Source organism: Schistocerca serialis, chromosome 1, assembly GCF_023864345.2.
Source record: "Schistocerca serialis cubense isolate TAMUIC-IGC-003099 chromosome 1, iqSchSeri2.2, whole genome shotgun sequence".
Classification (NCBI taxonomy): domain Eukaryota; kingdom Metazoa; phylum Arthropoda; class Insecta; order Orthoptera; family Acrididae; genus Schistocerca; species Schistocerca serialis.
Window position 1 is genome coordinate 370,046,266 of NC_064638.1, and position 27,957 is coordinate 370,074,222.

The following is a 27,957-nucleotide window of genomic DNA, read 5'->3' on the forward strand; positions in this document are numbered from 1 at the left end:
GCTGGGGGGGGGGGGGGGGGGGGAGGGGGGGAAGGGGGGGCGAGGGCGAGAGAGGGTACGAACCACCTAGCTAGCAAAGGTAAGTGTAAAATTATATCATTGTACCACACATACAGGGTTATTACAAATGATTGAAGCGATTTCACAGCTCTACAATAACTTTATTATTTGAGATATTTTCACAATGCTTTGCACACACATACAAAAACTCAAAAAGTTTTTTAGGCGTTCACAAATGTTCGATATGTGCCCCTTTAGTGATTCGGCAGACATCAAGCCGATAATCAAGTTCCTCCCACACTCGGCGCAGCATGTCCCCATCAATGAGTTCGAAAGCATCGTTGATGCGAGCTCGCAGTTCTGGCACGTTTCTTGGTAGAGGAGGTTTAAACTCTGAATCTTTCACATAACCCCACAGAAAGAAATCGCATGGGGTTAAGTCGGGAGAGCGTGGAGGCCATGACATGAATTGCTGATCATGATCTCCACCACGACCGATCCATCGGTTTTCCAATCTCCTGTTTAAGAAATGCCGAACATCATGATGGAAGTGCGGTGGAGCACCATCCTGTTGAAAGATGAAGTCGGCGCTGTCGGTCTCCAGTTGTGGCATGAGCCAATTTTCCACATATCCAGATACACATCTACATCTACATATACATTTATACTCCGCAAGCCACCCAACGGTGTGTGGCGGAGGGCACTTTACGTGCCACTGTCATTACCTCCCTTTCCTGTTCCAGTCGCGTATGGTTCGCGGGAAGAACGAATGTCTGAAAGCCTCCGTGCGCGCTCTAATCTCTCTAATTTTACATTCGTGATCTCCTCGGGAGGTATAAGTAGGGGGAAGCAATATATTCGATACCTCATCCAGAAACGTACCCTCTCGAAACCTGGCGAGCAATCTACACCGCGATGCAGAGCGCCTCTCTTGCAGAGTCTGCCACTTGAATTTATTAAACATCGCCGTAACGCTATCACGGTTACCAAATAACCCTGTGACGAAACGCGCCGCTCTTCTTTGGATCTTCTCTATCTCCTCCGTCAAACCGATCTGGTACGGATCCCACACTGATGAGCAATACTCAAATATAGGTCGAACGAGTGTTTTGTAAGCCACCTCCTTTGTTGATGGACTACATTTTCTAAGCACTCTCCCAATGAATCTCAACCTGGTACCTGCCTTACCAACAATTAATTTTATATGATCATTCCACTTCAAATCATTCCGCACGCATACTCCCAGATATTTTACAGAAGTAACTGCTACCAGTGTTTGTTCCGCTATCATATAATCATACAATAAAGGATCCTTCTTTCTATGTATTCGCAATACGTTACATTTGTCTATGTTAAGGGACAGTTGCCACTCCCTGCACCAAGTGCCTATCCGCTGCAGATCTTCCTGCATTTCGCTACAATTTTCTAATGCTGCAACTTCTCTGTATACTACAGCATCATCCGCGAAAAGCCGCATGGAACTTCCGACACTATCTACTAGGTCATTTATATATATTGTGAAAAGCAATGGTCCCATAACACTCCCCTGTGGCACGCCAGAGGTTACTTTAACGTCTGTAGACGTCTCTCCATTGATAACAACATGCTGTGTTCTGTTTGCTAAAAACTCTTCAATCCAGCCACACAGCTGGTCTGATATTCCGTAGGCTCTTACTTTGTTTATCAGGCGACAGTGCGGAACTGTATCGAACGCCTTCCGGAAGTCAAGAAAAATAGCATCTACCTGGGAGCCTGTATCTAATATTTTCTGGGTCTCATGAACAAATAAAGCGAGTTGGGTCTCACACGATCACTGTTTCCAGAATCCATGTTGATTCCTACATAGTAGATTCTGGGTTTCCAAAAACCACATGATACTCGAGCAAAAAACATGTTCTAAAATTCTACAACAGATCGACGTCAGAGATATAGGTCTATAGTTTTGCGCATCTGCTCGACGACCCTTCTTGAAGACTGGGACTACATGTGCTCTTTTCCAATCATTTGGAACCCTCCGTTCCTCTAGAGACTTGCGGTACACGGCTGTTAGAAGGGGGGCAAGTTCTTTCGCGTACTCTGTGTAGAATCGAATTGGTATCCCGTCAGGTCCAGTGGACTTTCCTCTATTGAGTGATTCCAGTTGCTCTTCTATTCCTTGGACACTTATTTCGATGTCAGCCATTTTTTCGTTTTTGCGAGGATTTAGAGAAGGAACTGCAGTGCGGTCTTCCTCTGTGAAACAGCTTTGGAAAAAGGTGTTTAGTATTTCAGCTTTACGCGTGTCATCCTCTGTTTCAATGCCATCATCATCCCGGAGTGTCTGGATATGCTGTTTCGAGCCACTTACTGATTTAACGTAAGACCAGAACTTCCTAGGATTTTCTGTCAAGTCGGTACATAGAATTTTACTTTCGAATTCACTGAACGCTTCACGCATAGCCCTCCTTACGCTAACTTTGACATCGTTTAGCTTCTGTTTGTCTGAGAGGTTCTGGCTGCGTTTAAACTTGGAGTGAAGCTCTCTTTGCTTTCGCAGTAGTTTCCTAACTTTGTTGTTGTACCACGGTGGGTTTTTCCCGTCCCTCACAGTTTTACTCGGCACGTACCTGTCTAAAACGCATTTTACGATTGCCTTGAACTTTTTCCATAAACACTCAACATTGTCAGTGTCGGAACAGAAATTTTCGTTTTGATCTGTTAGGTAGTCTGATATCTGCCTTCTATTACTCTTGCTAAACAGATAAACCTTCCTCCCTTTTTTTATATTCCTATTAACTTCCATATTCAGGGATGCTGCAACGGCCTTATGATCACTGATTCCCTGTTCTGCACTTAAAGAGTCGAAAAGTTCGGGTCTGTTTGTTATCAGTAGGTCCAAGATGTTATCTCCAAGAGTCGGTTCTCTGTTTAATTGCTCGAGGTAATTTTCGGATAGTGCACTCAGTATAATGTCACTCGATGCTCTGTCCCTACCACCCGTCCTAAACATCTGAGTGTCCCAGTCTATATCTGGTAAATTGAAATCTCCACCTAAGACTATAACATGCTGAGAAAATTTATATGAAATGTATTCCAAATTTTCTCAGTTGTTCTGCCACTAATGCTGCAGAGTCGGGAGGTCGGTAAAAGGAGCCAATTATTAACCTAGCTCGGTTGTTGAGTGTAACCTCCACCCATAATAATTCACAGGAACTATCCACTTCTACTTCACTACAGGATAAACTACTACTAACAGCGACGAACACTCCACCACCAGTTGCATGCAATCTATCCTTTCTAAACACCGTCTGTACCTTTGTAAAAATTTCGGCAGAATTTATCTCTGGCTTAAGCCAGCTTTCTGTACCTATAACGATTTCAGCTTCGGTGCTTTCTATCAGCGCTTGAAGTTCTGGTACTTTACCAACGCAGCTTCGACAGTTGACAATTACAATACCGATTGCTGCTTGGTCCCCGCATGTCCTGACTTTGCCCCGCACCCATTGAGGCTGTTGCCCTTTCTGTACTTGCCCAAGGCCATCTAACCTATAAAACCGCCCAGCCCACGCCACACAACCCCTGCTACCCGTGTAGCCGCTTGTTGCGTGTAGTGGACTCCTGACCTATCCAGCGGAACCCGAAACCCCACCACCCTATGGCGCAAGTCGAGGAATCTGCAGCCCACATGGTCGCAGAACCGTCTCAGCCTCTGATTCAGACCCTCCACTCGGCTCTGTACCAAAGGTATGCAGTCAGTCCTGTCGACGATGCTGCAGATGGTGAGCTCTGCTTTCATCCCGCTAGCGAGACTGGCAGTCTTCACCAAATCAGATAGCCGCCGGAAGCCAGAGAGGATTTCCTCCGATCCATAGCGACACACATCATTGGTGCCGACATGAGCGACCACCTGCAGATGGGTGCACCCTGTACCCTTCATGGCATCTGGAAGGACCCTTTCCACATCTGGAATGACTCCCCCCGGTATGCACACGGAGTGCACATTGGTTTTCTTCCCCTCTCTTGCTGCCATTTCCCTAAGGGGCTCCATTATGTGCCTGACGTCGGAGCTCCCAACTACCAGTAAGCCCACCCTCTGCGACCGCCCGGATCTTGCAGACTGAGGGGCAACCTCTGGAACAGGACAAGCAGCCATGTCAGGCCAAAGATCAGTATCAGCCTGAGACAGAGCCTGAAACCGGTTCGTCAGACAAACTGGAGAGGCCTTCCGTTCAGCCCTCCGGAATGTCTTTCGCCCCCTGCCACACCTTGAGACGACCTCCCCCTCTACCACAGGTGTGGGATCAGCCTCAATGTGGGCAGTATCCTGGGCAACCACAGTCGTAGTCCGATCGGGGGATGCGTGGGACGAGCTGTCCGTCCCTGACAAACCTCCATCCGGACCCCCACAGTGATGCCCATTGGCAACAGACTCAAGCTGTGTGACCGAAGCCAACACTACCTGAAGCTGGGAGCGAAGGGATGCCAACTCAGCCTGCATCTGAACACAGCAGTTGCAGTCCCTATCCATGCTAAAAACTGTTTTGCAAAGAACGTCTGAACTAATCTACAGAGTGTGCAAACAAATCGACAAAATTTAAACGGTTATTAAAGTACAAGATTGCCTCGTAAATGCAGTAATGCTGCTACTTGCGCACTGCTGACACTGCTCGGCGGCTGAAGGAGACTACGCGAATTTACACTATTCAGGTACTAAAACGCGATGCTACAACTCTCAAATACTATAATACGCCCGAATTTTATGAATTAAACAATGCAAGTAACAAAAACACGCAAAGAAATTAAGAATTAAACTATGTAAAAAATGAGTGAGCTAGGAGTATACGACTTGCTGCTTATCCAACGGCGGCAGGGAGCACACTGACTGTGACCAACCGACACTGGCCGTTCAAAACAAAAACAGAAGACAAACGACTACGCGAATTTACACTATTCAGGTACTAAAACGCGACGCTACAACTCTCAAATACTATAATACGCCCGAATTTTATGAATTAAACAATGCAAGTAACAAAAACACGCAAAGAAATTAAGAATTAAACTATGTAACAAATGAGTGAGCTAGGAGTATACGACTTGCTGCTGCAGCTGCTTATCCAACGGCGGCAGGGAGCACGTGTCCTGTAACGTTTTTTTCGCAGAAGAAAAAGGGGCCGTAAACTTTAAACCGTGAGATTGCACAAAACACGTTAACTTTTGGTGAATTGCGAATTTGCTGCACGAATGCGTGAGGATTCTCTACCGTCCAGATTCACACATTGTGTCTGTTCACTTCACCATTAAGAAAAAATGTTGCTTCATCACTGAAAACAAGTTTCGCACTAAACGCATCCTCTTCCATGAGCTGTTGCAACCGCGCCGAAATTTCAAAGCGTTTGACGTTGTCATCGGGTGTCAGAGCTTGTAGCAATTGTAAACGGCAAGGCTTCTGCTTTAGCCTTTTCCGTAAGATTTTCCAAACCGTCGGCTGTGGTACGTTTAGCTCCCTGCTTGCTTTATTCGTCGACTTCCGTGGGCAACGCGTGAAACTTGCCCGCACGCGTTCAACCGTTCTTCGCTCACTGCAGGCCGACCCGTTGATTTCCCCTTACAGAGGCATCCAGAAGCTTTAAACTGCGCATACCACCGCCGAATGGAGTTAGCAGTTGGTGGATCTTTGTTGAACTTCGTCCTGAAGTGTCGTTGCTCTGTTATGACTGACTGATGTGAGTGCATTTCAAGCACGACATACGCTTTCTCGGCTCCTGTCGCCATTTTGTCTCACTGCGCTCTCGAGCGCTCTGGCGGCAGAAACCTGAAGTGCGGCTTCAGCCGAACAAAACTTTATGAGTTTTTCTACGTATCTGTAGTGTGTCGTGACCATATGTCAATGAATGGAGCTACAGTGAATTTATGAAATCGCTTCAATCATTTGTAATCGCCCTGTATTTCAGGAGATATGACGTTATAAACAACAACATGCACGACAAACCGACACATCTTGCAAGACGTTTACAAATATTACTTCGTTGCTACCAACTCCGTTCACAACGCCGCATATACCTACAAAATTGTATCTATGTTCCACACCTACTTCAGGAGACAGGACGTCATAAACATATGCACGAGGACAGATGGCTGCGTGGTACGGGCGTTGACAGACAGCTAAAAATAAATACCTGGACAATGCCATGTTTCTCCGCAGGTAAGAGATAAATTAAAACAGCTATTTGTATCACTCAGTTTTATTTTCTTCCACGACGCGTTTCGAACTTGGAGTGGATCAGTGGTTTGTTAAGACTCTGACCGGTCATCGTCAACAGAGGTACAATAAAGGTCAATAACATTAAAAAAGACGTTAAGCTACGAGAGTGAGATACAAAAACAGAGTAAATGTCATCTTTAACAGTGTTGTGGTAATATAATTGAAAACGTTAAACAGTAAATAAATATAAGGGAACAAACCAGAAAAACATTAACACTAAACCTCGAAACAACAGTGTGTGTGTTTGGGAGGGGGGGGGGGGAGGGAGGGAGGGGGGCGCCTGCATAGATAAGCTATTGTCAGTAGCAAAGATAACACCCAATTACTGGTAAGTTTTATATTGGTCCACCAGGCAGACACTAGGCTGAACATGAAAGCAGTGAAGGTTGCAGAATTCAGACTCCAGATATGCTGAGCATGTGCCGATTGAGGGCGACAGCTGCCAGCTACGGTGCATGGTCTCCACTTCGCGAACGAAGGCCAAAAACGTACTCTGTTGCAAGCCCCGGAAGTCATTAAACATCTGGCCTATAGGCTTGATTTACTGTTAATTGACTAAACACAGCTCAGTGCTTCTCCTCTTCTAACTTTACCTTTACATTTCATCCCATACCGTTGGTTGAATGCAACCTTTCCATTTCTTGTTGTGATGCTACGTCAAAATTCATGCGTGATAGATGGCTAATAGAGACAATCACTTCGCAAAAACCCTTGCAGATATTAGACTCAACCCACGTCTTGTAACCAACGATGCTTTCATTCTCTGTACTGATGCTGGGTGATCTATTTTTAACATCATGTGTAAGTAAAATTTCGTATCCTGAATATGATGAAGTTATGAAATCTGAAACCAAATTCTTTCTTAATGAACAATAATACGTATTTGTAAGATAGTGTACGGGAAATCTGCACTGAGCAGTGCTTGAGCAAATGGCAACAGATGATGGCTCGGTAGACAAGCCCTATAAAAATAAGAACCGAAACACACATCGACCAGCCGTGGGAACACATTCAATCGCATCTCCGGTGCTTCTTAAGAATGACGACCACTTGTGCCGTCGAAATGACTGCGAGAGTTTCGAAACAGGATCTGAAGTCCAGCTCGAGGGTCGTCCCATACCACAACTTAAAACTTCGAGAATTTCTAAGGTACCACAGGTTTATTACTAGTATCAATCACAATAAATTACTGTAATCAAATTGATTTCTGTTATGTGGTGTTAGAAACATTAACGCGAGAGATATTCCGTTTTATGCCACCGAGAGACATCAGAGCGTATTTTAAATGCTCAGGAGAGTACCTAACTTGATGGTCCGCGGCCACCTCAGTGGGGAAGCTCTAATGGCAATGCGGCTCCCGTTTTGGACAGCGCCAGTGCGCTGTCGGTGGGCGGATTCACGGTCTGCGGGGCGAGTGGTACAAGAGTCGCGATTCAACGGGTGCCCCCTGTTGGCTGCGGGAGACCAGTCCTGCCGTGGAGGGTCAACTACCTGGAGGGCGACCGCCTGAGCCACACAGGAAGCTCGCTGGGGACATCGGGTTACGCCGGGGCGACGGCTCGAGGCCGACCTAGACAGCCTGTATAGGGAGAGAGTGGCCAACCGGACGATACGGCGGCCATTTTTCTGCCAAACTTTTGAATGGCCAGTAGTGGAGTACACACTTACCGAATCAAAAGCACAAGACAATATGGCGAAATCATTCGTTAAATGCCTTTCTTTATAAGAATAATGTGCTATAATAATTTTCACACAGCCAATTTACAGGTCTGTTTTCAAATTTAACTATGTATATTGCAAGTTGTTTTATATGTAGTAAAAAGCAAAAACGACTTACTTCGCATAGATAAGACTACATGGTTGGTTTTCACAAGGCTCCTGTTTGATTTATGTCAGCCCTGTTGACTGCGACTGCCCACTGCTTTCGTCTTTCTTCATTGCGTGGAAATGCTAACATCCGAAATCCACCTTCGCCTCTATTGGAACAACCAAATGCAGCACAGCCTGGCATCGTTTACGAACGTCTGCAGAACGAATTGCAGATGTAAAAAACAATACTGTACAATTACTAACGTATTTACTTCAAACATGTAGGCCTACCGACTTCATCACAAAACGCTTCATTATTTCAACTCGTATTTAAGATCGCAAACGCTAATTACGTACTAATAACGATATACAACTAAATCGAACATGCATGCACAACGCATAACAAGTCTCTCAATAATTCAAATACCTTTTAATCGTTTCCAAAAGTCCTCTGAACTTCAATTCAACTCAAAAACACGGCGAACATAGGAAGCGCGAGAGACGTTTGCGCCATTTTTCTGCCAAAGCTAATCAACCAATCACGGGCAACTTCACCTATGGCCACTCTCTCTGTATACACGCTCTCTAGGCCGACCCAGCCTCCCCCCCTCCCCCCAAACCCGTGAAAAAAAAGGGCCCCTGCACCGCTCTGCTCGAAAATATTCCACTACCTATAAATCCACTACACAGACGAGAAATAATAAACCGGTGTGCATATTGACGAAAGCTTAAAGTGGAGAAACCATGAAGTACACCGGCTAAAACGTTTAGGCTCAGTTACTTCTGCCATAAGAATAATTCTGGCTTTAGGTGGTACAGAAGTCCGTTACATAACATCCACTCATGTCTTATAGGATAATTTTCTGCAGAAACTCCTCACTTAGTCAAACAGTATTCATTGCACAGACGAAACTATTAGAATTATGGGCACACACGAACCTCTTGTATTCATTTCTCTAAGTAATTGCGAATTTAAATCACTGCTTCACAGAACAACACAACCTTTTTATTTTTTTAAATTAATTATTTTTTTTTAGTCAGCAGTCTCCTAACTGGTTTGATGCGGCCCGCCACACAGAACATTTATTCATTAGTAAAAGGTTCAAATGGCTCTGAGCACTATGAGACTTAACATCTGAGGTCATCAGTCCCCTAGAACTTAGAACTATTTGAACCTAACTAACCTAAGGACATCACACACATCCATGCCCGAGGCAGGATTCGAACCTGCGACCGTAGCGGGCGCGCGGTTCCAGACTGAAGCGTCTAGAACCGCTCAGCCACAACGGCCGGCTATATTCATTTATGAAATTTGTCAACAGTTCATATGAGTTTGAAAGTAACAGAAATATTCACAACTACAAGGTGTACAAATTTGCTTCTGCCGTTTGCCGTTGGGTGGCGACGGCGGTAAGTAGCCGTCGAAAGAAACAGATCGCAGACGTCAGGCAGTTAGCCTGGACCTCGGTCAACATAACCTCATTCAAACATCAGCCGATTTGTGTCTGCATCATAAAGTTGTTCTTGATTGAAAATGTCAGTTTACGAGCCTAATTCTTGTCATTTGCGGGGGTGTTACTGTTTTGTTTCAACGTGAAGAAATCAGCGGCTGAGTCTCATCGAATGCTCTCAAGTACGGACACTATTTTAGTGAAAGAACGTGTCGTGAGTGGTTTCAACGCTTCAAGAATGGTGATTTTAACGTCGTAGACCGGCATAGTGGTGGAAGAGAGAATGTTTCCGAAGATGCAGAATTTGAGACATTGCTGAGTGAAGACTCACGTCACACTCAAGAAGAATTAGCATGATTAGTGGGAGTGACACAGCAAGCCATTTCAAAACGTCTCAAGGCTATGGACATGATTCAGAAAGAAGGAACGTGGGTCCCTTGTGAGCTGAAACCAAGAGACGTTGAACGGCGTTTGTGTGTTTGAGAATAGTTGCTTCAGAGGCAAAAACGGAAGGGATTTATAAATCGCATTGTGACCGGGGACGAAAAATAGGTTCATTACGATAACCCTTAACGCAAAAACTCATGGGGATATCCCGTCCATGCTTCCACGTCGACAGCCAGACCGAATATTCACGGCTCCAAGATCATGCTCTGCATTTGGTGGGACCAGCTCGGCGTCGTGTACTATGAGGTGTTAAAACCAAGTGAAACAATCACAGGTGCTCGTTATTGAACGTGCGTTTGAGCAGAGAATTAAAAGACAAATGGCCGCAATACAGCGAGAGGCACGATAAAGTGATTTTGCAACACGACAACGCTCGACCCCACTTTGCAAAAGAGGTAAAAACGTACTTGGAAACGTTAAAATGGGAAGTCCTACCCCATCCGCCGTATTCTCCAGACATTGCCCCCTCTGACTATCATCTGTTTAGATCAATCGCGCATGGCTTGGCTGACCAACACTTCCGATCTCATGAAGAAGTCATAAACTGGATCGATTCGTGGTTCGCTTCAAAAGATGAAAAATTTTTCGACGCGGGATTCGTACACTGCCCGAAAGATGGGAGAAAGTAGTGGCCAGTGATGGAAAAAACTTTGAATGATACATGTGTAACCAATTTGTTTTGTTAAAGTCTCAAATGTTGGGGAAAAAACGGCGGAAGCAAAGTTGTACACTTTGTACAATACCAGAAAGAAAAAATGATCTGCATTATCCTGTAATAAAATTTTGGCACGGAAAGGAGTGAAACACCGGTGAATAAGCACGTTTTCGTTGATATTCAACTCAGACCAATTCTCACGCTATTTCTTTCACACTCGTCTGTGCGTTATTGTGAGGTCAATTTTATGCTGTTTAAGACTCATGACGTTTTATGTGTGGTGAAGTATACATCTAATAACTTTGAGGACTTCCAGTTTATCCAAAGGAAAGATGAATTTCTTATCCTTCTGACGTACTGTCTTTTTCTTCTTGTCATGGCGGTCGCTAGTAAATTTCGTGTACAATCTCATCACAAACTTACAAGTCTATTCTTGCTTCAATACGGGCGGCATCAGATTTAAGTGCAATTTTCTTGCTTATAAAAACTCTTTTTATTTTTTGGTCTTGTTTATTTCGTAGTATCAGTCTGAAGTATTGCTGATTTCTGTCTTAGAAATTTCTTCCGTTTTGTGTATAATGTCAACCTGCACATTTTTAACCTTGATTGTAGAAACGATGGGGGTCGCACATCGGCGGCTTCCTTTTCAATACATGCGAATGTTGTTGAAAGTATTAGTGAAATAAATAGTGACGCAACAGCTTTCCGTGATTCAGTAAACCACGTCAGATGAGCGCGTGCATGGTTCCATGAACGACGACGATCCCTCCTACATTTACCCAACTGAGCTTGTAACCAGTCTCATATAACATCGATGTTGACGCGTCATGAAACTCTTAATTGTCATTCAACATTACGCAACCATTAATGGATGATCTTTTGCTTTTTATTATTTGTTGTAAATAGGAATTTAATATCTGCTGCTTCTTGTACAGCTTATGTTCGTGAGTGACCTTTACGATGAATAGCAGCTGAAGGGACTGGCAGCATCAGTAGTCATGCCCGATGGCTGACGTCACACACGTCCCCTGTGGAATTCATTCCGCCAATTTCTTCTGGCGTCAGTCATCGTTAGAACTGGCACTCCCTGCGAGCAGTCTCCGCCTACTGCGAATGCTTTGCTGTTTCAATAGCCAACAACTTCGAGGTCGCTTCCTTAGACATTAAACTGGAATTATATCGACAGCTTTCCGGAAAGCTGACCTACAGACAGGAAAATAAGTCGACTTTATTAAGTGGCTTGTTATCCATCAGAGGGATGCAGCCGCTATCAGAACGAAAATCATAACAAAACAAAAAGTCATTACGTTGTACAGATGAAATGCTTCAATTATCACGAAAATAAAAAATACACGGAGAAGTTAGTGGCGTAAGAACGATGTTCATTTCGACAGCAACTACAGCCGGGAAATCATACAATAACGTCACAAATAAATATCCCAATTTAACGCCACAAATCTTGATCACCGACATGAAGTAGTACCATATAGTATCGGAACATACCGTTGAGCGCACACAGTTGAACATGAGACTCCGCAGCAAACAATCACTACGTGTTCCCAACTGGACTCAATCACATGGTCTATTACAATTGCGGTGGGTACGGGATCATTGAGGTTAGACTGTGTATCAGTGGAAACTTTTCGCCTAGTCGTATGAATTACGTTTCTTGTTACACTAAGTCGATGATCATAGCCATATACGCCGTCATTCGCCCAAACAGCTGATCGAAACATGTAATGCACACATACGAAGGACGGCGGATACAGTATTATGCTATGCCAACATTCAGCTGGTCTTCCATGAGACCCGTCGTAGTAATCGAAGACACAACAACAGCTATGGAGAAAGTGATCGTTTGTGCGCACCACCTGCATTCCTTCACGCTTATGTCTTCTCCGACGGCGACGGCATCTTATAGCAGGATAAATTATCAGTGTCACAAGGTAGGATTCGTGCTGCAGTGATTTGACGAGCGTGACACTGAACTCACGCTTATGTCTTGATCACCAAATTCGCATCGTCTGAACCCGATGGAATACATCTGGGGGGTTTTCGGACGTCAACGCCAGGCCCTCAAACCACTTACCCGAAAATTACGGGAAATGCTTAATCTATACGTACATATTTGGCGCTACTTACCTTCGGCAACGTACCAAGGACTTGTCGAAACCATACCAAGCAAAATCGCCGTTGCATTGCGTTTCAAAGGTGGACCAAAACGCTTTTAAGCAAGTGGTCATAATTATTTTAAGAGATACAGCAACCAGTCACATTTTAAGTATTTTTTTCCAAAACACTTTTATGCCTCTGAACCAACTTCAATTGCCGTAATACATAATCTTTACATCGTTAAAACATCGACAGCAATTTGAATGCAGCAGCTGCCAGCGCAAATAAACAGTTCTGTTTAGCTACTATGCTTCGCGAGTTGTACATTTACCATACTTATTACTGGTTATATGTACTTACTTTATACTCTGCTGATTGTTAGGATTTTCATTGTTATAATCGCGGCACAAATACTTTTTCACTTGCATTTCGCACAAATACAGGGCAGTGTCCGCCATGTTGCCGACTGACGTTTTTGATTACATCGGAAAATTACATCTGTAGAAGTTATATTTTACTTTTAGAACCTATAAGTAAAATATAACTCTGACCACAGATATAATTTTTCGATGTGAGCAAGCATGTTAGTCGGCAACATGGCGGATGACTCGCTGACTCTGTGTAAAATACAAGTGAAAATGTGTTTGTGCCACAATCAAAACGGCGAACAAAAGTAGAAAGTAAGTACATCCAAGCAGTAATTTGTCGTAATATACAACTAACGAAGTGTAACAGCTAAACAAAACTTCATTTGCACAGGCTAGCTGCAGCATGCAAATTCCCGTCGATGTTTTAACTGTGTATAACTGAAGACCGAATATGTATTACACCAAATGAAGATGGGTGAAAGCCATAAACGGGTATTGGCATAAATAAAAATACATAATACATAAAAAAAGTGGCTGGTTCCTGCTGTGGAGCTCAACAACCAATAAAATGGATAAGTTATTGTTAAATGGCCATACTGGTATGGTTCATTGGCGCAGGTGGCTTAGCTGTTTCCATGGGTATCACAGGTAAGAATGCTCCACAATTTCTTCTCCTGTCTGCTCTTTCTTCACCTCTCGCGACAACAAGCCGGCCGTTATGGCCGAGCGGTTCTAGGCGCTTCAGTCCGGAACCGCGCTGCTGCTACGGTCGCAGGTTCGAGTCCTGCCTCGGGCACGGATATGTGTGATGTCTTTAGGTTAGTTAGGTTTAAGTAGTTCTAAGTTAAGAGGACTGATGACCTCAGATGTTAAGTTCCATAGTGCTAAGAGCAATGTGAACCATTTTCTAGTGACAACAGGTGCAACGTTTCTCTTCAGTCCTGTGTTTGTCGCACACGTATTTGCACTGTGCAAACACGTCGTTGATTCCGCGCCAGGGATAATAAGAGACTGTGGCTGCGAAGCAGATGTGTTTGTGACAGGCACCACAGATGCCAGCAGACCCGAAGTGGACTCTTGGCTGCGGTAAACCCATTGTTGCAGCAGCTGTGATTGGGCGCGGGTGCAGATGCGGAGATTCGGAGCAACCACCTTGCGCGGGCGAGCTTCCGCGGAAGCACGTGTGGCACACAGCTGTGGCGGCGCATCTGCGGCGCAGATAAAGCAGAGCGCTGGCAGCTGGCTGCGGCGGGGGTGGGGGTGGGGGAGGGGGCGAGGGCGCACCTGGCAGCCGGCAACAGCAACAGGCGGCTGCTGCTCCGGGTCTGTCTGTGCCTGTGCAGCGATTTGCCGTGCCGGGCGTGCAACAGGCGGCCGCTCGCTACCTGCGGCGCGTGCGCCAGCTGCCTGTCTGCTGTCCTTATTGTCCTGACACGCGCTGCGTTTGCTCACTCCGATGCCTTCGACGCCAGACTGCAGCTTTTACATCTGGATGAACTTTCTGGAGATCTAAAAACTCCTCTACGAAAAAAAGACGCAGTCCGCAAAAACTGATCTTCCGAAACTCAGCTCGCTCTGTTCCACAGTGCAATAGACGTGGGCGCTAACAAAAATGTTCAAATGTGTGCGAAATCTTATGGGACTTAACTGCTAAGGTCATCAGTCCCTAAGCTTACACACTACTTAACCTAAATTATCCTAAGGGCAAACACACGCACCCATGCCCGAGGGAGGACTCGAACCTCCGCCGGAACCAGCCTCTGGGCGCTAACATTGATGCTGTCTGCCTTGACTTCCAAGAAGGCATTTGTCACCGTCCCGCACTGCCGTTTAATGAAAAAAGATACGAGCTTACCGAGTATCGGACCTGATTTGCGGCTGGACTCAAGACTCCTTTGCAGATACTACTCAACACACCGCTCTTAACAGAACAAAATCGTCAATGAAAAAGGTAATTTCAGGAGTACAACAGATAAGTGTGATAGTCTACATCTACATCCATACTCCGCAAGCCACCTGACGGCGTGTGGCGGAGGGTACCTTGAGTACCTCTATCGGTTCTCCCTTCTATTCCAGTCCCGTATTGTTTGTGGAAAGAAGGATTGTCGGTATGCCTCTGTGTGGGCTCTAATTTCTCAGATTTTATCCTCATGGTCTCTTCGCGAGATATACGTAGGAGGGAGCAATGTACTGCTTGACTCCTCGGTGAAGGTATGTTCTCGAAACTTCAACAAAAGCCCGTACCGAGCTACTGAGCGTCTCTCCTGCAGAGTCTTCCACTGGAGTTTATCTATCATCTCCGTAACGCTTTCGCGATTACCAAATGATCCTGTAACGAAGCGCGCTGCTCTCCGTTGGATCTTCTCTATCTCTTCTATCAACCCTATCTGGTACGGATCCCACACTACTGAGCAGTATTCAAGCAGTGGGCGAACAAGCGTACTGTAACCTACTTCCTTTGTTTTCGGATTGCATTTCCTTAGGGTTCTTCCAATGAATCTCAGTCTGGCATCTGCTTTACCGACGATCAACTATATATAATCATTCAATTTTAAATCACTCTTAATGCGTACTCCCAGATAATTTATGGAATTAACTGCTTCCAGTTTCTGACCTGCTATATTGTAGATAAATGATATGGGATATTCCTTTCTATGTATTCGCAGAACATGACACTAGTCTACATTGAGATTCAATTGCCATTCCCTGCACCATGCGTCAATTCGCTGCAGATCCTCCTGCATTTCAGTACAATTTTCCATTATTACAACCTCTCGATATACCACAGCATCATCCGCAAAAAGCCTCAGTGAACTTCCGATGCCATCTACAAGGTCATTTCCGTATATTAAGAATAGCAACGGTCCTACGACACTCCCCTGCGGCACACCTGAAATCACTCTTACTTCGGAAGACTTCTCTCCATTGAGAATGACATGCTGCGTTCTGTTATCTAGAAACTCTTCAGTCCAATCACGCAATTGGTCTGATAGTCCATATGCTCTTACTTAGTGCCGTTAATATTGAATACATAGATAAATTAGGTAGTAGAAACTCTGAGAAGCTTCATAAGGTTGCAGATGATATAGTTGTCTACAAGTAAGCAGCAACGCCAGAAGACTGCAGTAAGTTGCTAAAGGATTTACAGACGATTCATCAGTGGTGCACGAACTGGCAATTGATCATAAACGTAAATAAATGTAATATACCACGCATACATAAGAGGAAAAAAACACCACTGTGCAACACACCATTGATGAAAAACTGCTAGGAACAGCATCTGCTGTAAAGTAACCATGCGGAGCGACCTTAAGTGGAATGACCACATAAACAGATAGTAGGTAAAGCAAATTACAGACAGATTTATAGCACGAACCTTAAGAAATGCAAGTCATTGCGAAAGAAGTGGCTTACAAAACACTTGTTCGACCGATTTTTGAGTATTCCTTACCACTCTAGGTCCCTTACCAGGTAGGCTAAAATGAGGAGCTAGAGAAGATCCGACGAAGAGCAGCGCATCCTGTATCACGTAGTGTTTTACTATCGAAATTCCGAGCAAAAACTTTCCGGGAAGAGTAAACATATTACTTCCTGAAACTTCCTGGCAGGTTAAAACTGTGTGCCGGACTAAGACTTGAACTCGGGTGGTTTGCCTTTCTCGGGCAAGTGCTCTAACGTCTGAGCTACCTAAGCACAACCCACGACCTGTCCTCACGGTTTCACTTCTGCCAGTGACTGTGAATCGTGCTTGGGTAGCTCAGACGCTAGAGCACCTGCCCGCAAAAGGCAAAGGACCCGAGTTCGAGTCTCGGTCCAGTACACAGTTTTAATCTGTCAGGAAGTTTCATACCAGGGCACATTCCGCTGCAGAGCGAAAATTTCATTCTGAATATTACGTCCTACCACAGACGTGTGGCGAAACGACCGCGACGAGAAATTTCGAGAAATTAGAGCCAATACAATGATTCTTCCCACTCGCCATTCGCTAATGGAGCAGGAGAGGGAAGGGGGGGGGGGGGAGTGTAGGCATGATCAGTTTATGGCACCAGAAGTACACTACACCGCACACCATCAGTTGGTTTCTGGAGGACTGATGTAGATGATTCGCAAAGTGGCAACCAAAATACCAGTACCACTATTAAGTTCAAGGACACGTCTGAAAAGATAAATTTTAATTCCCTTTAATCACAGTCCTTGGGCACAAACTTACATTAACTGATTGTCGATTACGGTCTCCCATGATCATCTTCATGTATGTTATATGATGGAAAAATATAAATGTGCTTCTGTCCATAGCTAGGCAGTAAGACCTATTATTTTGTGATCACACGGTTCCAGGGAAAAAAAATGGCTCAGATGTGTGTGAAATCTTATGGCACTTACCTGCTAAGGTCATCAGTCCCTAAGCTTACACACTACTTAACCTAAATTATCCTGAGGACAAACACACACACCCATGCCCGAGGGAGGACTCGAACCTCCGCCGGGACCAGCCGCACAGTCCAGGACTGCAGCGCCCTAGACCGCTCGGCTAATCCTGAGCGGCGTTGCAGAGCAGTCACTGGAAACAGCCACATGCATAAAATGTCGAGAACCTGCATGGGTAGTAATTTATATTGGAACGATCACATAAAATTAATCGCAGGTAAAGCACATGCCAGTCTGAAATTCCTTGGAAGAATCCTCAGGAATTGTAGTCCACTACTCCACCAACAAAGGACATAGCTAACAAAACTCTCGTTCGACACATTTGTGAAGATTGATTGTCAGTCTTGGATCTGTACCAGACAGGACTTGTAGAGGACATAGAGATCAGAAAGAGCAGCGGGATTCATTAGAGGTTCGTGTAGTAACCGGAAAAGAACGACGGAGGTACAGAACGCCTCTCCTGCAGTGTCTCGCACTGGAGTTGGCTGAGAATTACAGTGTGGTTTACTTTTCCAAGAGCGAACGTTCCTAGAACAGTCTACCAATATATATTCCTTTATCCTATGTGTATCTCGAAAGAGACCATGAATGTAAAATTAGAACGATTCGAGCCCGCACAGAGGCTTACCAACAATGGTTCTTCCCTCAAACCATTCGCGACTGGAACAAGGAAGGGGAAAAGTGACAGTGATACATAAAGTACCCTCCGCCACACACCATATGGTGGCTTGTCGAGCATACTGGGTTTTCCGCAATTCCTATTACAAGCGTATATGAGTTGTAGCAGAGACTTAGTAAAAAAGTTTTGATAATGAACCCATGTCTAAAAATGAAGCGTGTGGATGTAAAATTAGTGTGACGACCGTATCCTTTCACATTTCCCGCGCCGCACTACTAACGCAGCGGAGACAGTGAGGCTTGACTTGCGAGCTCTACAGGAAATACTACACGTGTGACCCTGTTGTTCGTTGCACAAGGTATATCTGCGACGCATGCTTTCACGCACACTGTCCATAAACCTTGGTGCAGGGGCGCCCGCGGGAGGGGGGGGGGGGGGGCAGTGGGAGCAGTTGCCCCTTGCCCCTAGTGAGAGTTCATCCAGTTTACGAATACAAAAAATACCTGTAACTTTAGGGCTCAGTTATGTATGATTTAAAATACCTGTAAAATTACCACTAAAACAACCGGAAAATATCGATAAAATGACGTAAAAATGATATAAAACATATGTAAACAGAATTACAGGATGAACTAGAGCAATGAAAAACTTTAAGGAGAATCGAACTAAAATTTAAAAAATGATGATAAATTTAAAAATTGTGTGTTTTTCTTTAAGAAATCTCGTTCGTTGAAGATGTGCAAAATTGTTATATATCCGTCTTACAGCTGTTGCCTATGAAGTATCTTTATTTTTATTTCTACACCCACACGTGGCAGAAATTAACAACAGCAAGTGAGGCAACAATGGGAATAATCAGCCGTTGCCGATGCTGTTCAAGGCCACAGGTCGGACCGCCAGGCCGCGCTCTTTCTGACCACAGCGGATATTTTCCGCCAGGTCAATTGACCGTCGCCATTGTCAGAAGTCCAGTGTTTACACATAGGGTGGTAAAATCACCGTCGCCACCGCACGAGTCAGCAGATTAAAGGCAATGTACTTTCATCATCAAACCCATTCATTTAATTTTAATGTGTTACGTAAATTATTCATTGTTTTTAAACTTACAGTTTTGTTTGAAATGAACAGATAGTAAAATCCAAGTATTGTTATTGTGTCGACTAATAGAAAGGAGAAGGAAAAACCGAATAATTTGAGATCAGCATCCAATTAATTTAAGAAGAGGGGAAGAGGAAGCTTTCTAAACGTTGTTAGAAGGGAAGGATGACAAGGAATCCTTCAGTTACTTCCGAATGTCGATTTTTAATAGCAGGTAAACCAGTAGTTCAGAGAGAAAAAGCTTAGAACAGGACCAAACGAAAATGGTGGCAAAATGTACAGTCTGCTAATGTAAAAACAGGTTTTACTATAGTTATAATGTTAGTTTTTTATGTTCATAACTCTGGCATGGTACTAAAAGTGCATCAGTATTTTTAAATTGCATATAAGGGGAAAACATCTGGCTTACCATGAAACGACAAATGCTCTTCAGAGAACAATAGTAATTCAGTAAGCATATTAGAATGCGTAGGCCTATTCCGACATAGAGCTGTATCACATGAAAGAATCGTTCTTAGTTAGCACACTACGCAGCTGCAGAACACTATTGTTAAGTGCATAAAAAAAGCTTTCACAGTAATGTAAGTTAATTTGACCAGGTTTACACAGTTGAGCGTAGTGAACCGTTTTTTTCCGGACTGTTAATTTAAATCCAACTGCGTTCACTGTATGAGCAGTGTTTTTAAGCGCTTAAACAATTATTGGTGGTAAGAAAACAATGTATTGGCAGAATACGGTTCAGAAACATAAAATCTGGGAATATATGTGGTGAAAATTTTTTGCCCCTACTGAGACAAAAACCTGCGGGCGCCCCTGCCTTGGTGTGTGCTGAATAATTTCTGCTGCCGCCAGAACTTGTGAAATAAGGTCTTCTTCAAATTGTACAGGAGTCTCATACCAACACTCTTCATATGTCCCTACAAGAAAATGTCGATAGGCGTTAAATCTGGCGACGGCAGTGGCGAAGGAGTGTGGTTTGTACGGTTGAGATACTCGTGGAATCCAAGTGCAAATTTATGCATAAGGTGCATGTCAGCCAACTCTTCACCGGAAAAAGCACCCATGCTACCGTGTATCAATGTGACGTAGAGCTAGCTCCACCGGAAAAACAAACCAGAGAGAAACGGGTGATGCTGAATGCGGGCGTAGCGTGAAGTAGGCATTACTGTTGTCAACAGCAAGTAACGTGAGTGAATTGCACAATTTGTTTCAAACCAAGACACGCAGCGCGTAATCCCAACATCTGCCCAGTTGTGCAGATATTTTCCCTCCAATACAAATACAAAGACAAATGGAAGCAAGAAATCAAACTGTAACGGTCTACCAGAGACTACGGGTCTCTTATGCCAAAATATTCAGATAATACCCCTGAACAATCTTCGAAATTTTGTCGATGGAGTTCGTGTGCACACCCTTTCACACCCTTTCGTTGTTTTAATTCGCGAGGTCTCGTTCTAATTCAGAGTTAAGGTTTCGAGTGTCGTATCTATTCAATACTTCCTTTGTCGAGATCTGCTAAGTAACTTAATACCATCTCTTGTGTCTAGGACACACCAAAACCAACGTAATTGACGTATGTATTCTGAATAAACGTCTGTCAACTGTATGTATTCCACTCTTTTTAAATATGCTGTAGCTGTGGCTCGGTAGCACAGATGATAATTACTACGAAGGTACAGCTCACTGAAACACGGGTTGCAGCCAGTGAACCTTATCAAATTTAGTCCTAAGACAACAAACACTGTCTCCCTAAAAAATATTCTAGTGTGAAGTAAGGTCGTTGACTTGACAGTGAGAGAATCGAGAGCGAGACATACTCTGCGACGCTGCTTACTCCTCCCGGAAACAGCCAGCGATATTTCAGCTTTTACGTTACGGGCGTTTTTATAATATTCATCAAGTGATTGTACGACAGTCAATATACTGATCAGTCAGTTCATTGATCGAAAAAGCCGTAAGTAAAAAACACTGACTCATTATGGCTTTCGCCTTTCATTAGCATGTATAACGTTTCTTAGGCATTCTGCTGTTACCTTTCTCAGATTTACGAGGTTGCATCATGTCATCTGCATCTACAATTCTTCAGACTAAACTGGCAAAAAATTCTGTCTAAATTTCGTTTTGCACTCGTAGTTAGAAATTTGATTTCACGTGAATAATATCGGAGTTTAAATGTTTTTCGGGACTTCAGATTTTTTTAATGGCAATTTCTTACGTAGTTATATGATTCCTTCCTTGTGTGTGTGTGTGTGTTTATCTGGCTGTCAAGAGATTCGCATGGTAATTGTGGTACTTTGATTGGTAGGAGGTCGGATTAAGGATGCAGATTATGGCTTATGCATTAGCGTAATATGAACTGAGTACCTTAATTTTATTTATATTTTCTTCTCTACCATGACCAGCCGCGCGGTCTAAGGCTCCTTGTCACGGTCAGTGCGGCTCTGCAGCTCCCCCCCCCCCCCCCCCCCCCCGTCGGAGGTTCGTAAGTTAGTTTAAGTCAGATTAAGTAGTGTGTAGGTTTAGGGACCGATGGCCTAAGTAGTTTGGTCCCATAAGATTTCCAATTTTTCGACCATGACCGATCGTTTTAGGGAAGTTCCGTGCCCCAGACAGACACAGCTATTCCAGAGAACCCGTTCGTCTATCCGCTGCTGTGCTTACTTAAGCTAGCACGCTGAAAGTCAAAAGTTCCTACTTCGGTGCGGGGCATTGTCACAATAGCGAGCATCTCCGTTTTGCGCCAAACATCATTTTACACTGGCTGTTCATTGCTACTGCACTGATCAATCGTAACCTTGAACTTTCAAAGCACAAAGACTGTGTTTCTTCGCAAGCAGAGCTTTCTAACATTAAGGAACAGTCCACAAATTTTGTTAATTTACTAACACTTTACTTCAGCAGTTGAACCGTGTGTCCGGTCGTCAGTCGTTAAGTAATCGTATTTTGTTTTGTTTTGGCAGCGACTTTTTGAATCTGTCACTGCCAGTGCTCTGCATGTGAATTCTTTTCAACTTTTTTAATACACTCTATGCAAGTGTGTGTGTGTGTGTGTGTGTGTGTGTGTGTGTGTGTGTGTGTGAGAGAGAGAGAGAGAGAGAGAGAGAGAGATAGCAGGAGGGTTGTAAAGCACATTACTTTAGCTGTTGCCAGAGAAATAAAATCCAAAGAGCTGACCGCAAAGCACCTGGACAGCCGCGGATGAGGCACGCATCTCGCTGCTACCAGCTACATGAGGATTCCAATCTGCAGCTACCGGCGTTTTCTGTGTAACGCCGCCTTTAGACGAGCCGTAAGCTCTTCACCTGCAAGCGACCAGGATTCCATTCGGCGGTCCCCTTCAACCGGCTCCAGTTCCCACAGTGGCAAGAGCGGCCCCTCGGACAGAGATAATCTTTCACCGCCGCAGTTGCGTCAACGAGCGCGGTGTCCGCTGCAAAGACACGCAACAGCTTCTCTGTCCTGTACTTTCTGGCCATTTCTGTCCTACGCGACTATAAAATATTTTGTGTAGTGTGTAGACTCACTACGTTTAGGAATGCTAGATGTCATGATACCTACCCAGCCAGCATGAACCAACTACACGAAAACTACAGGAAGGAGTGTTAGGATTTGACGCCCGCCAAAGACGAGACCATTGGAGTATATTCTCGGTTACAGCAAGGATGAGGGATGAAACAGGCTGTGTATTTTTCAAAGGAAATAACTCGGCAATTGCCTCTATCGATTTAGGGAAACCACGGAAAAGTTAAAGCCGGGTAGCCGAAGAGGGAATTGAACTGTGGTTCTCTAGAATGCTACGCCAGTGTATTTACCACTGCATCACCTCGCTAGATCCAAAATACAGTTTGTCCTCAAGTATTTCCTGTGTCGCGGGTTCATTTGGACGTTTGGAAGACGCATCGATAATCATCCAAGTTGTTCACATAAGGTACATTTAGATCTGTACAAAACACCAGTCCTCTGATAAATTGTAGCTAACTCCAACACTATAACTGAGGAAAAGTGTAAGACAAAACAAATTATTTGCCTGAGTTCTTCACATTTTTAGTACCACCGAATACGCATTTTTTTTTGGGGGGGGGGGGGGAAGAGTTTCACCCTTTTTCTTAGGCGGGTAGCTGTTTTTCATGACATATTTTTTAAAATAAAAATGTGACTGACCTATAGCTTAAATTTTTCTGCATCACAAACAGTCGCAGACATTTGTAAAAAATACTCCTATGTGGACAAAATGGTTTTGTTCAGTTGTTGATGATTTCGAAGTTTCGTCCTTTTTATATTGATTAGTAACTATTTCGGCCACTTTCTTAACAGTTTAGAATGAGAAAAATGTCAAATTTTCAAGTTTGGTGTATATATAGGGCGTAAAAAAAACAACGGATACAAAATTTTGGCGTTTAGTGGGAACAAAAATGTGCTAAATATCTGATATTGCTTATACTGTAATGATACTTTTCAGAGCTGTTTACCAACATAACAACGAAATAATCGCGTCAGTCGGACTAATACAACTACGTGAAATTATAAAATAGCCCCTTCCCCATTCTTTTTCAACGCACCTCGAGTATTAAAATTATTTAGTTCCGGCCGGCCGCGGTGGCCGAGTGGTTCTAGGCGCTTCAGTCTGGAACCGCGTGACCGCTACAGTCGCAGGTTCGAATCTTGCCTCGGGCATGGATGTGTGTGATGTCGTTAGGTTAGTTAGGTTTAAGTAGTTCTAAGTTCTAGGGGACTGATGGCCTCAGATGTTGAGTCCCATAGTGCTCAGAGCCATTTTGAACCATTTAGTTCCGTTTTAATGATAGTTCCACCATTTGACTGCACAAGTAGAATAAGCAGTTTATGCTGTCAAATGGCGGAACTTTCATTTAAACAGTTTTATGTGACTGTGGCCACAAACTATGGACAGATTAATGAGTTCTGGTCAGTAGTATCTCCATTATTTACCGGCGGGGTCAGGGATTTTCGCTTGCCTCGAGATGACTCGGTGTTTGAGCTGTCCTCATCATTTTATCATCATTCATGAAAGTGGCGAGATTGGACTGAGCAAAAGTTGGGAATATGTACGGACGCTGATAACCGCGCAGTTGAGCGCCCCACAAACTAAAACATCATCATCGTCAGCATCATCATCATCATCATCATCATCATCATCCATTATTCACAGCCATACATCATTTTATGGAATTTCTTGCTGCATACTGTTGTGTGTCGCTTAGATCTATACAGTATTTGGGTTTTCTGCATGCAATGTTGCTTGACTAGATTCCAGTCTTCTTTATTATCGAGTTCTGTGATGAGACATGACAAGTTCATGATCGTATTGTCTTACAGGGTACTGATTCATTTTTTCACATAGCTATTATTTGTTTGATTCTTTTATGCTATTTTAACACTTCTTCGCTGTCGCAGCTACGGACGAAGTCAAAGGTTTGGTTTACAGGAACTAATGAGGTTCCACATAAAAAAAATCTATGTGCGCACTTCGGGTCCGCACCGCAGTTTATTTATTCATTTCTTGTGAAAAGGGGATAATATCATAATAAGTGTTTCGTATTAATATGTGATTTTAATTATCAAACTGTTTACTACAATGGTTACAGAGTAGCATAATGGTTAGAGAGGTGATAACTCACAAGTTTGATGTGTCGCTGGCCACTATAGGCCAGAAGGGACAGATATGTTATCGTTTTGCGTCTTTTTTTTCAATTTCTTTTCGACACTGCCTTAGATCTCGCATTTTCTCGGCACTGGAGTTTTCAGACTGTGCTTGACTCCTTTCGACGCAAACTTTCCTCCGACTTGCGTTTTCTGTGATTCCGAGCATATTTACGAGTCATATGAGACACCATCTTTCATTAATTTGTAATTTTCAGTGTAATACCGATTTCCACTGCTATTGTGGCGAATATTTTTACTGTCTCACTTTTGGGTACCTATAACGCTCCACAAGCTTTCCGCAATGACACCCGACTCGAGGTCATTACTAAACGCGTTTCCACGCTACACAAAGTTATACTGCGCGACAAACACGTGCTGATAGACCACACTATTGTGGCATCTGCGAGTGAGGGCGCTGTGGTCGGCTTATCGTGATATTTCACGAGGACACGTTGAAACACTTCATAGTAGTCTATATACACAACTGTTCTGAAAGCATTCACAGTGCAATGCCCTTCCCTTAGCCACCAATGTACCTGTTTACTGTAACAGCACTGTGTGTTTCCGACAACGGCTACGGGATGGCAAGTGTAATAATGTCGTGGTCGGGTTATGCAGACATGATCTATCCGTTGTGGCTTCTTCAATCATTGTTTACAGTTTATTAGTCTCGGTGGCTCAGTAGTAAAGTACCAGGCTACAAATGCAAAGGTCTTAGATTCTACACCCGGTCAGTCCTATGATTTTCATCTGCCACTGGCCACGCGGAATGGCCGTACGGTTTGAGGCGCCATGTCACGGACTGCGCGGCCCCTCCCGCCGGAGGTTCGAGTCCTCCCTCGGACATGGGTGTGTGCGTTATTCTCACAAGGGAACATCCCCATCGCACCCCCCTCAGATTTAGTTATAAGTTGGCACAGTGGATAGGCCTTGAAAAACTGAACACAGATCAATCGAGAAAACAGGAAGAAGTTGTGTGGAACTATGAAAAAATAAGCAAAATATACAAACTGGGTCGTCCATGCCTGAGATAAGCAATATTAAGGGGAATGTGAGCCGAGGAGCGCCGTGGTCCCGTGGTTAGCGTGAACAGCTGCGGAAGGCGAGGTCTTTAGTTCGAATCTGCCCTCGGCTGAAAATTTTGCTTTCTTTATTTTCGCAAAGTTACGATCTGTCCGTTCGTTCATAGACGTCTCTGTTCACTGTAATAAGTTTAGTGTCTGTGTTTTGCGACAGCACCGCAAAACCGTGCGATTAGTTGACGAAAGGACGTGTCTCTCCAATGGGAACCGAAAACATTTGATCGCAAGGTTATAGGTCAACCGATTCCTCCACAGGAAAACACGTCTGATATATTCTATACGACACTGGTGACAGCATGTGCGTCACATGACAGGAATATGTTGTCGACCCACGTAACTAGTACACTTGGCGAATGGGTAAAAAGATTCTTCTACCTTGCCCGATTTAGGTTTTCTTGTGGATGTAATAATCACTCCAAAAAAAGTGATGAAAACATAAGGGTTTGTCACATAAACTGAAAATAAAAAGTTAAAATTTTCGGTCGAGGGAAGATTTGAACCAAAGACCTCTAGTTCCGCAGCTGTTCACGCTAACCACGGGACCACGGTTCTCCTCGTCTCACACTGCCCTTAATATTTTCTATATTGCACATGGACGACCCAGTTTGTATATTTTGCTTATTTTTTCATAGTTCCACACAACTTCTTCCTGTTTTCTCGATCGATCTGTGTTCAGTTTTTCAAGGCCTATCCACTGTGCCAACTTATAACTAAATCTGAGGGGGGTGCGATGGGGAGGTTCCCTTGTCAGCATAAGTCAGTTTAAGTATAGTGTAAGTTTTAGGGACTGATGACCGCAGCAGTTTGGTCCCTTAGGTATTCACACACATTTAAACAACATCTGCCACTTATCACTTCTTTCACCTCTCGCAATGTTTGTTGATGCGAAAAATGCCGACTTACACCGTGGTCTCTATAACTGGTTCAAATGGCTCTGAGCAGTATGGGACTTAAGGTCATCAGCCCCCTAGAACTTAGAACTTCTTAACCCTAATTAACCTAAGAACATCACACACATCCATACCCGAGGCAGGATTCGAACCTGCGACCGTAGCGGTCGCGCGGTTCCAGACTGTAGCGCCTAGAACAGCTCGGCCACCCCGGCCGGCTCTCTATAACTGGCTGGATCAGCCAGTTCAGATGACCTTAGATGCTAAGTCCCATAGTGCTCAGAGCCATTTGAACCATCTTTTTTTTTTTGAGTCAGTTCAGAGGTCGCAGGAATGCAAAGCATTCCTCTCCAACAGGTCCGTCCCTAGTAAAGCACTGTGGTGTTCATAACAGTCTTCGGATTGATGACAGCTAGGTTTGCAGTTACTAGGGATTCAAACCTGACGGTATTTTGTCACACAAGAAAGTTTGGCCGATGAGCAAATAGTTTGTTTCATATCAAAAGCATCAAACACAAGTATAGTTAAATGATGGGCGATGACATCGGAACGAAGACAAAGACAGCGTTTGAGAGCTCACATAGCGTGCGACGAAGAGATGTGTACGCCAGAATAGGAAGATGGTGACCAGAGATAAGCAGAAGGGCCCGGCGGGCTCTTCAAAGGCGCTAAAACAATTATAAAAGGAGGAGCGGGCGCCGCCGGCGGCCGCGTAGTGGGGGGACAGCAGGTGGCAGGTGGCCGCTATCACAGGAATGCCACACGCCGCAGCTGCCCGGCTGCCCTGCTGTTGCCTCAGCGTCAGCGCCCAGCCTGAGCTGCAGCACACACTCTGCCTCCCAGCGCTTTCCTGGTAACTGTAAGTATCCTACACGACACAGGAAGGAGTCGACGAGAGGGTAAGGTCCTCAACTGCGTAATGCGGCGCGTGTACACCACAGAAAGTATACCGGACTACCCACACGATTTTTGGACGAGGCTGCTTGTCTACATTTTGCTGTAATAGCGGAACTTGAATATTACACGTAACAGCTTTGTTGTACACAACACGAGTCATAAAGGACTTTACAACTTTGGTACAATAGAGAAATGTATT

The 27,957-nt window shown here is 44.2% G+C and overlaps 1 protein-coding gene across 2 annotated transcripts in view; it reads right to left on the reverse strand.

Moving 5' to 3' along the window:
• Positions 1-27,957, reverse strand: part of LOC126470527 (neurogenic protein big brain-like) — a 301,068-nt gene that overhangs the window by 189,749 nt on the left and 83,362 nt on the right. The window lies entirely within an intron of this gene.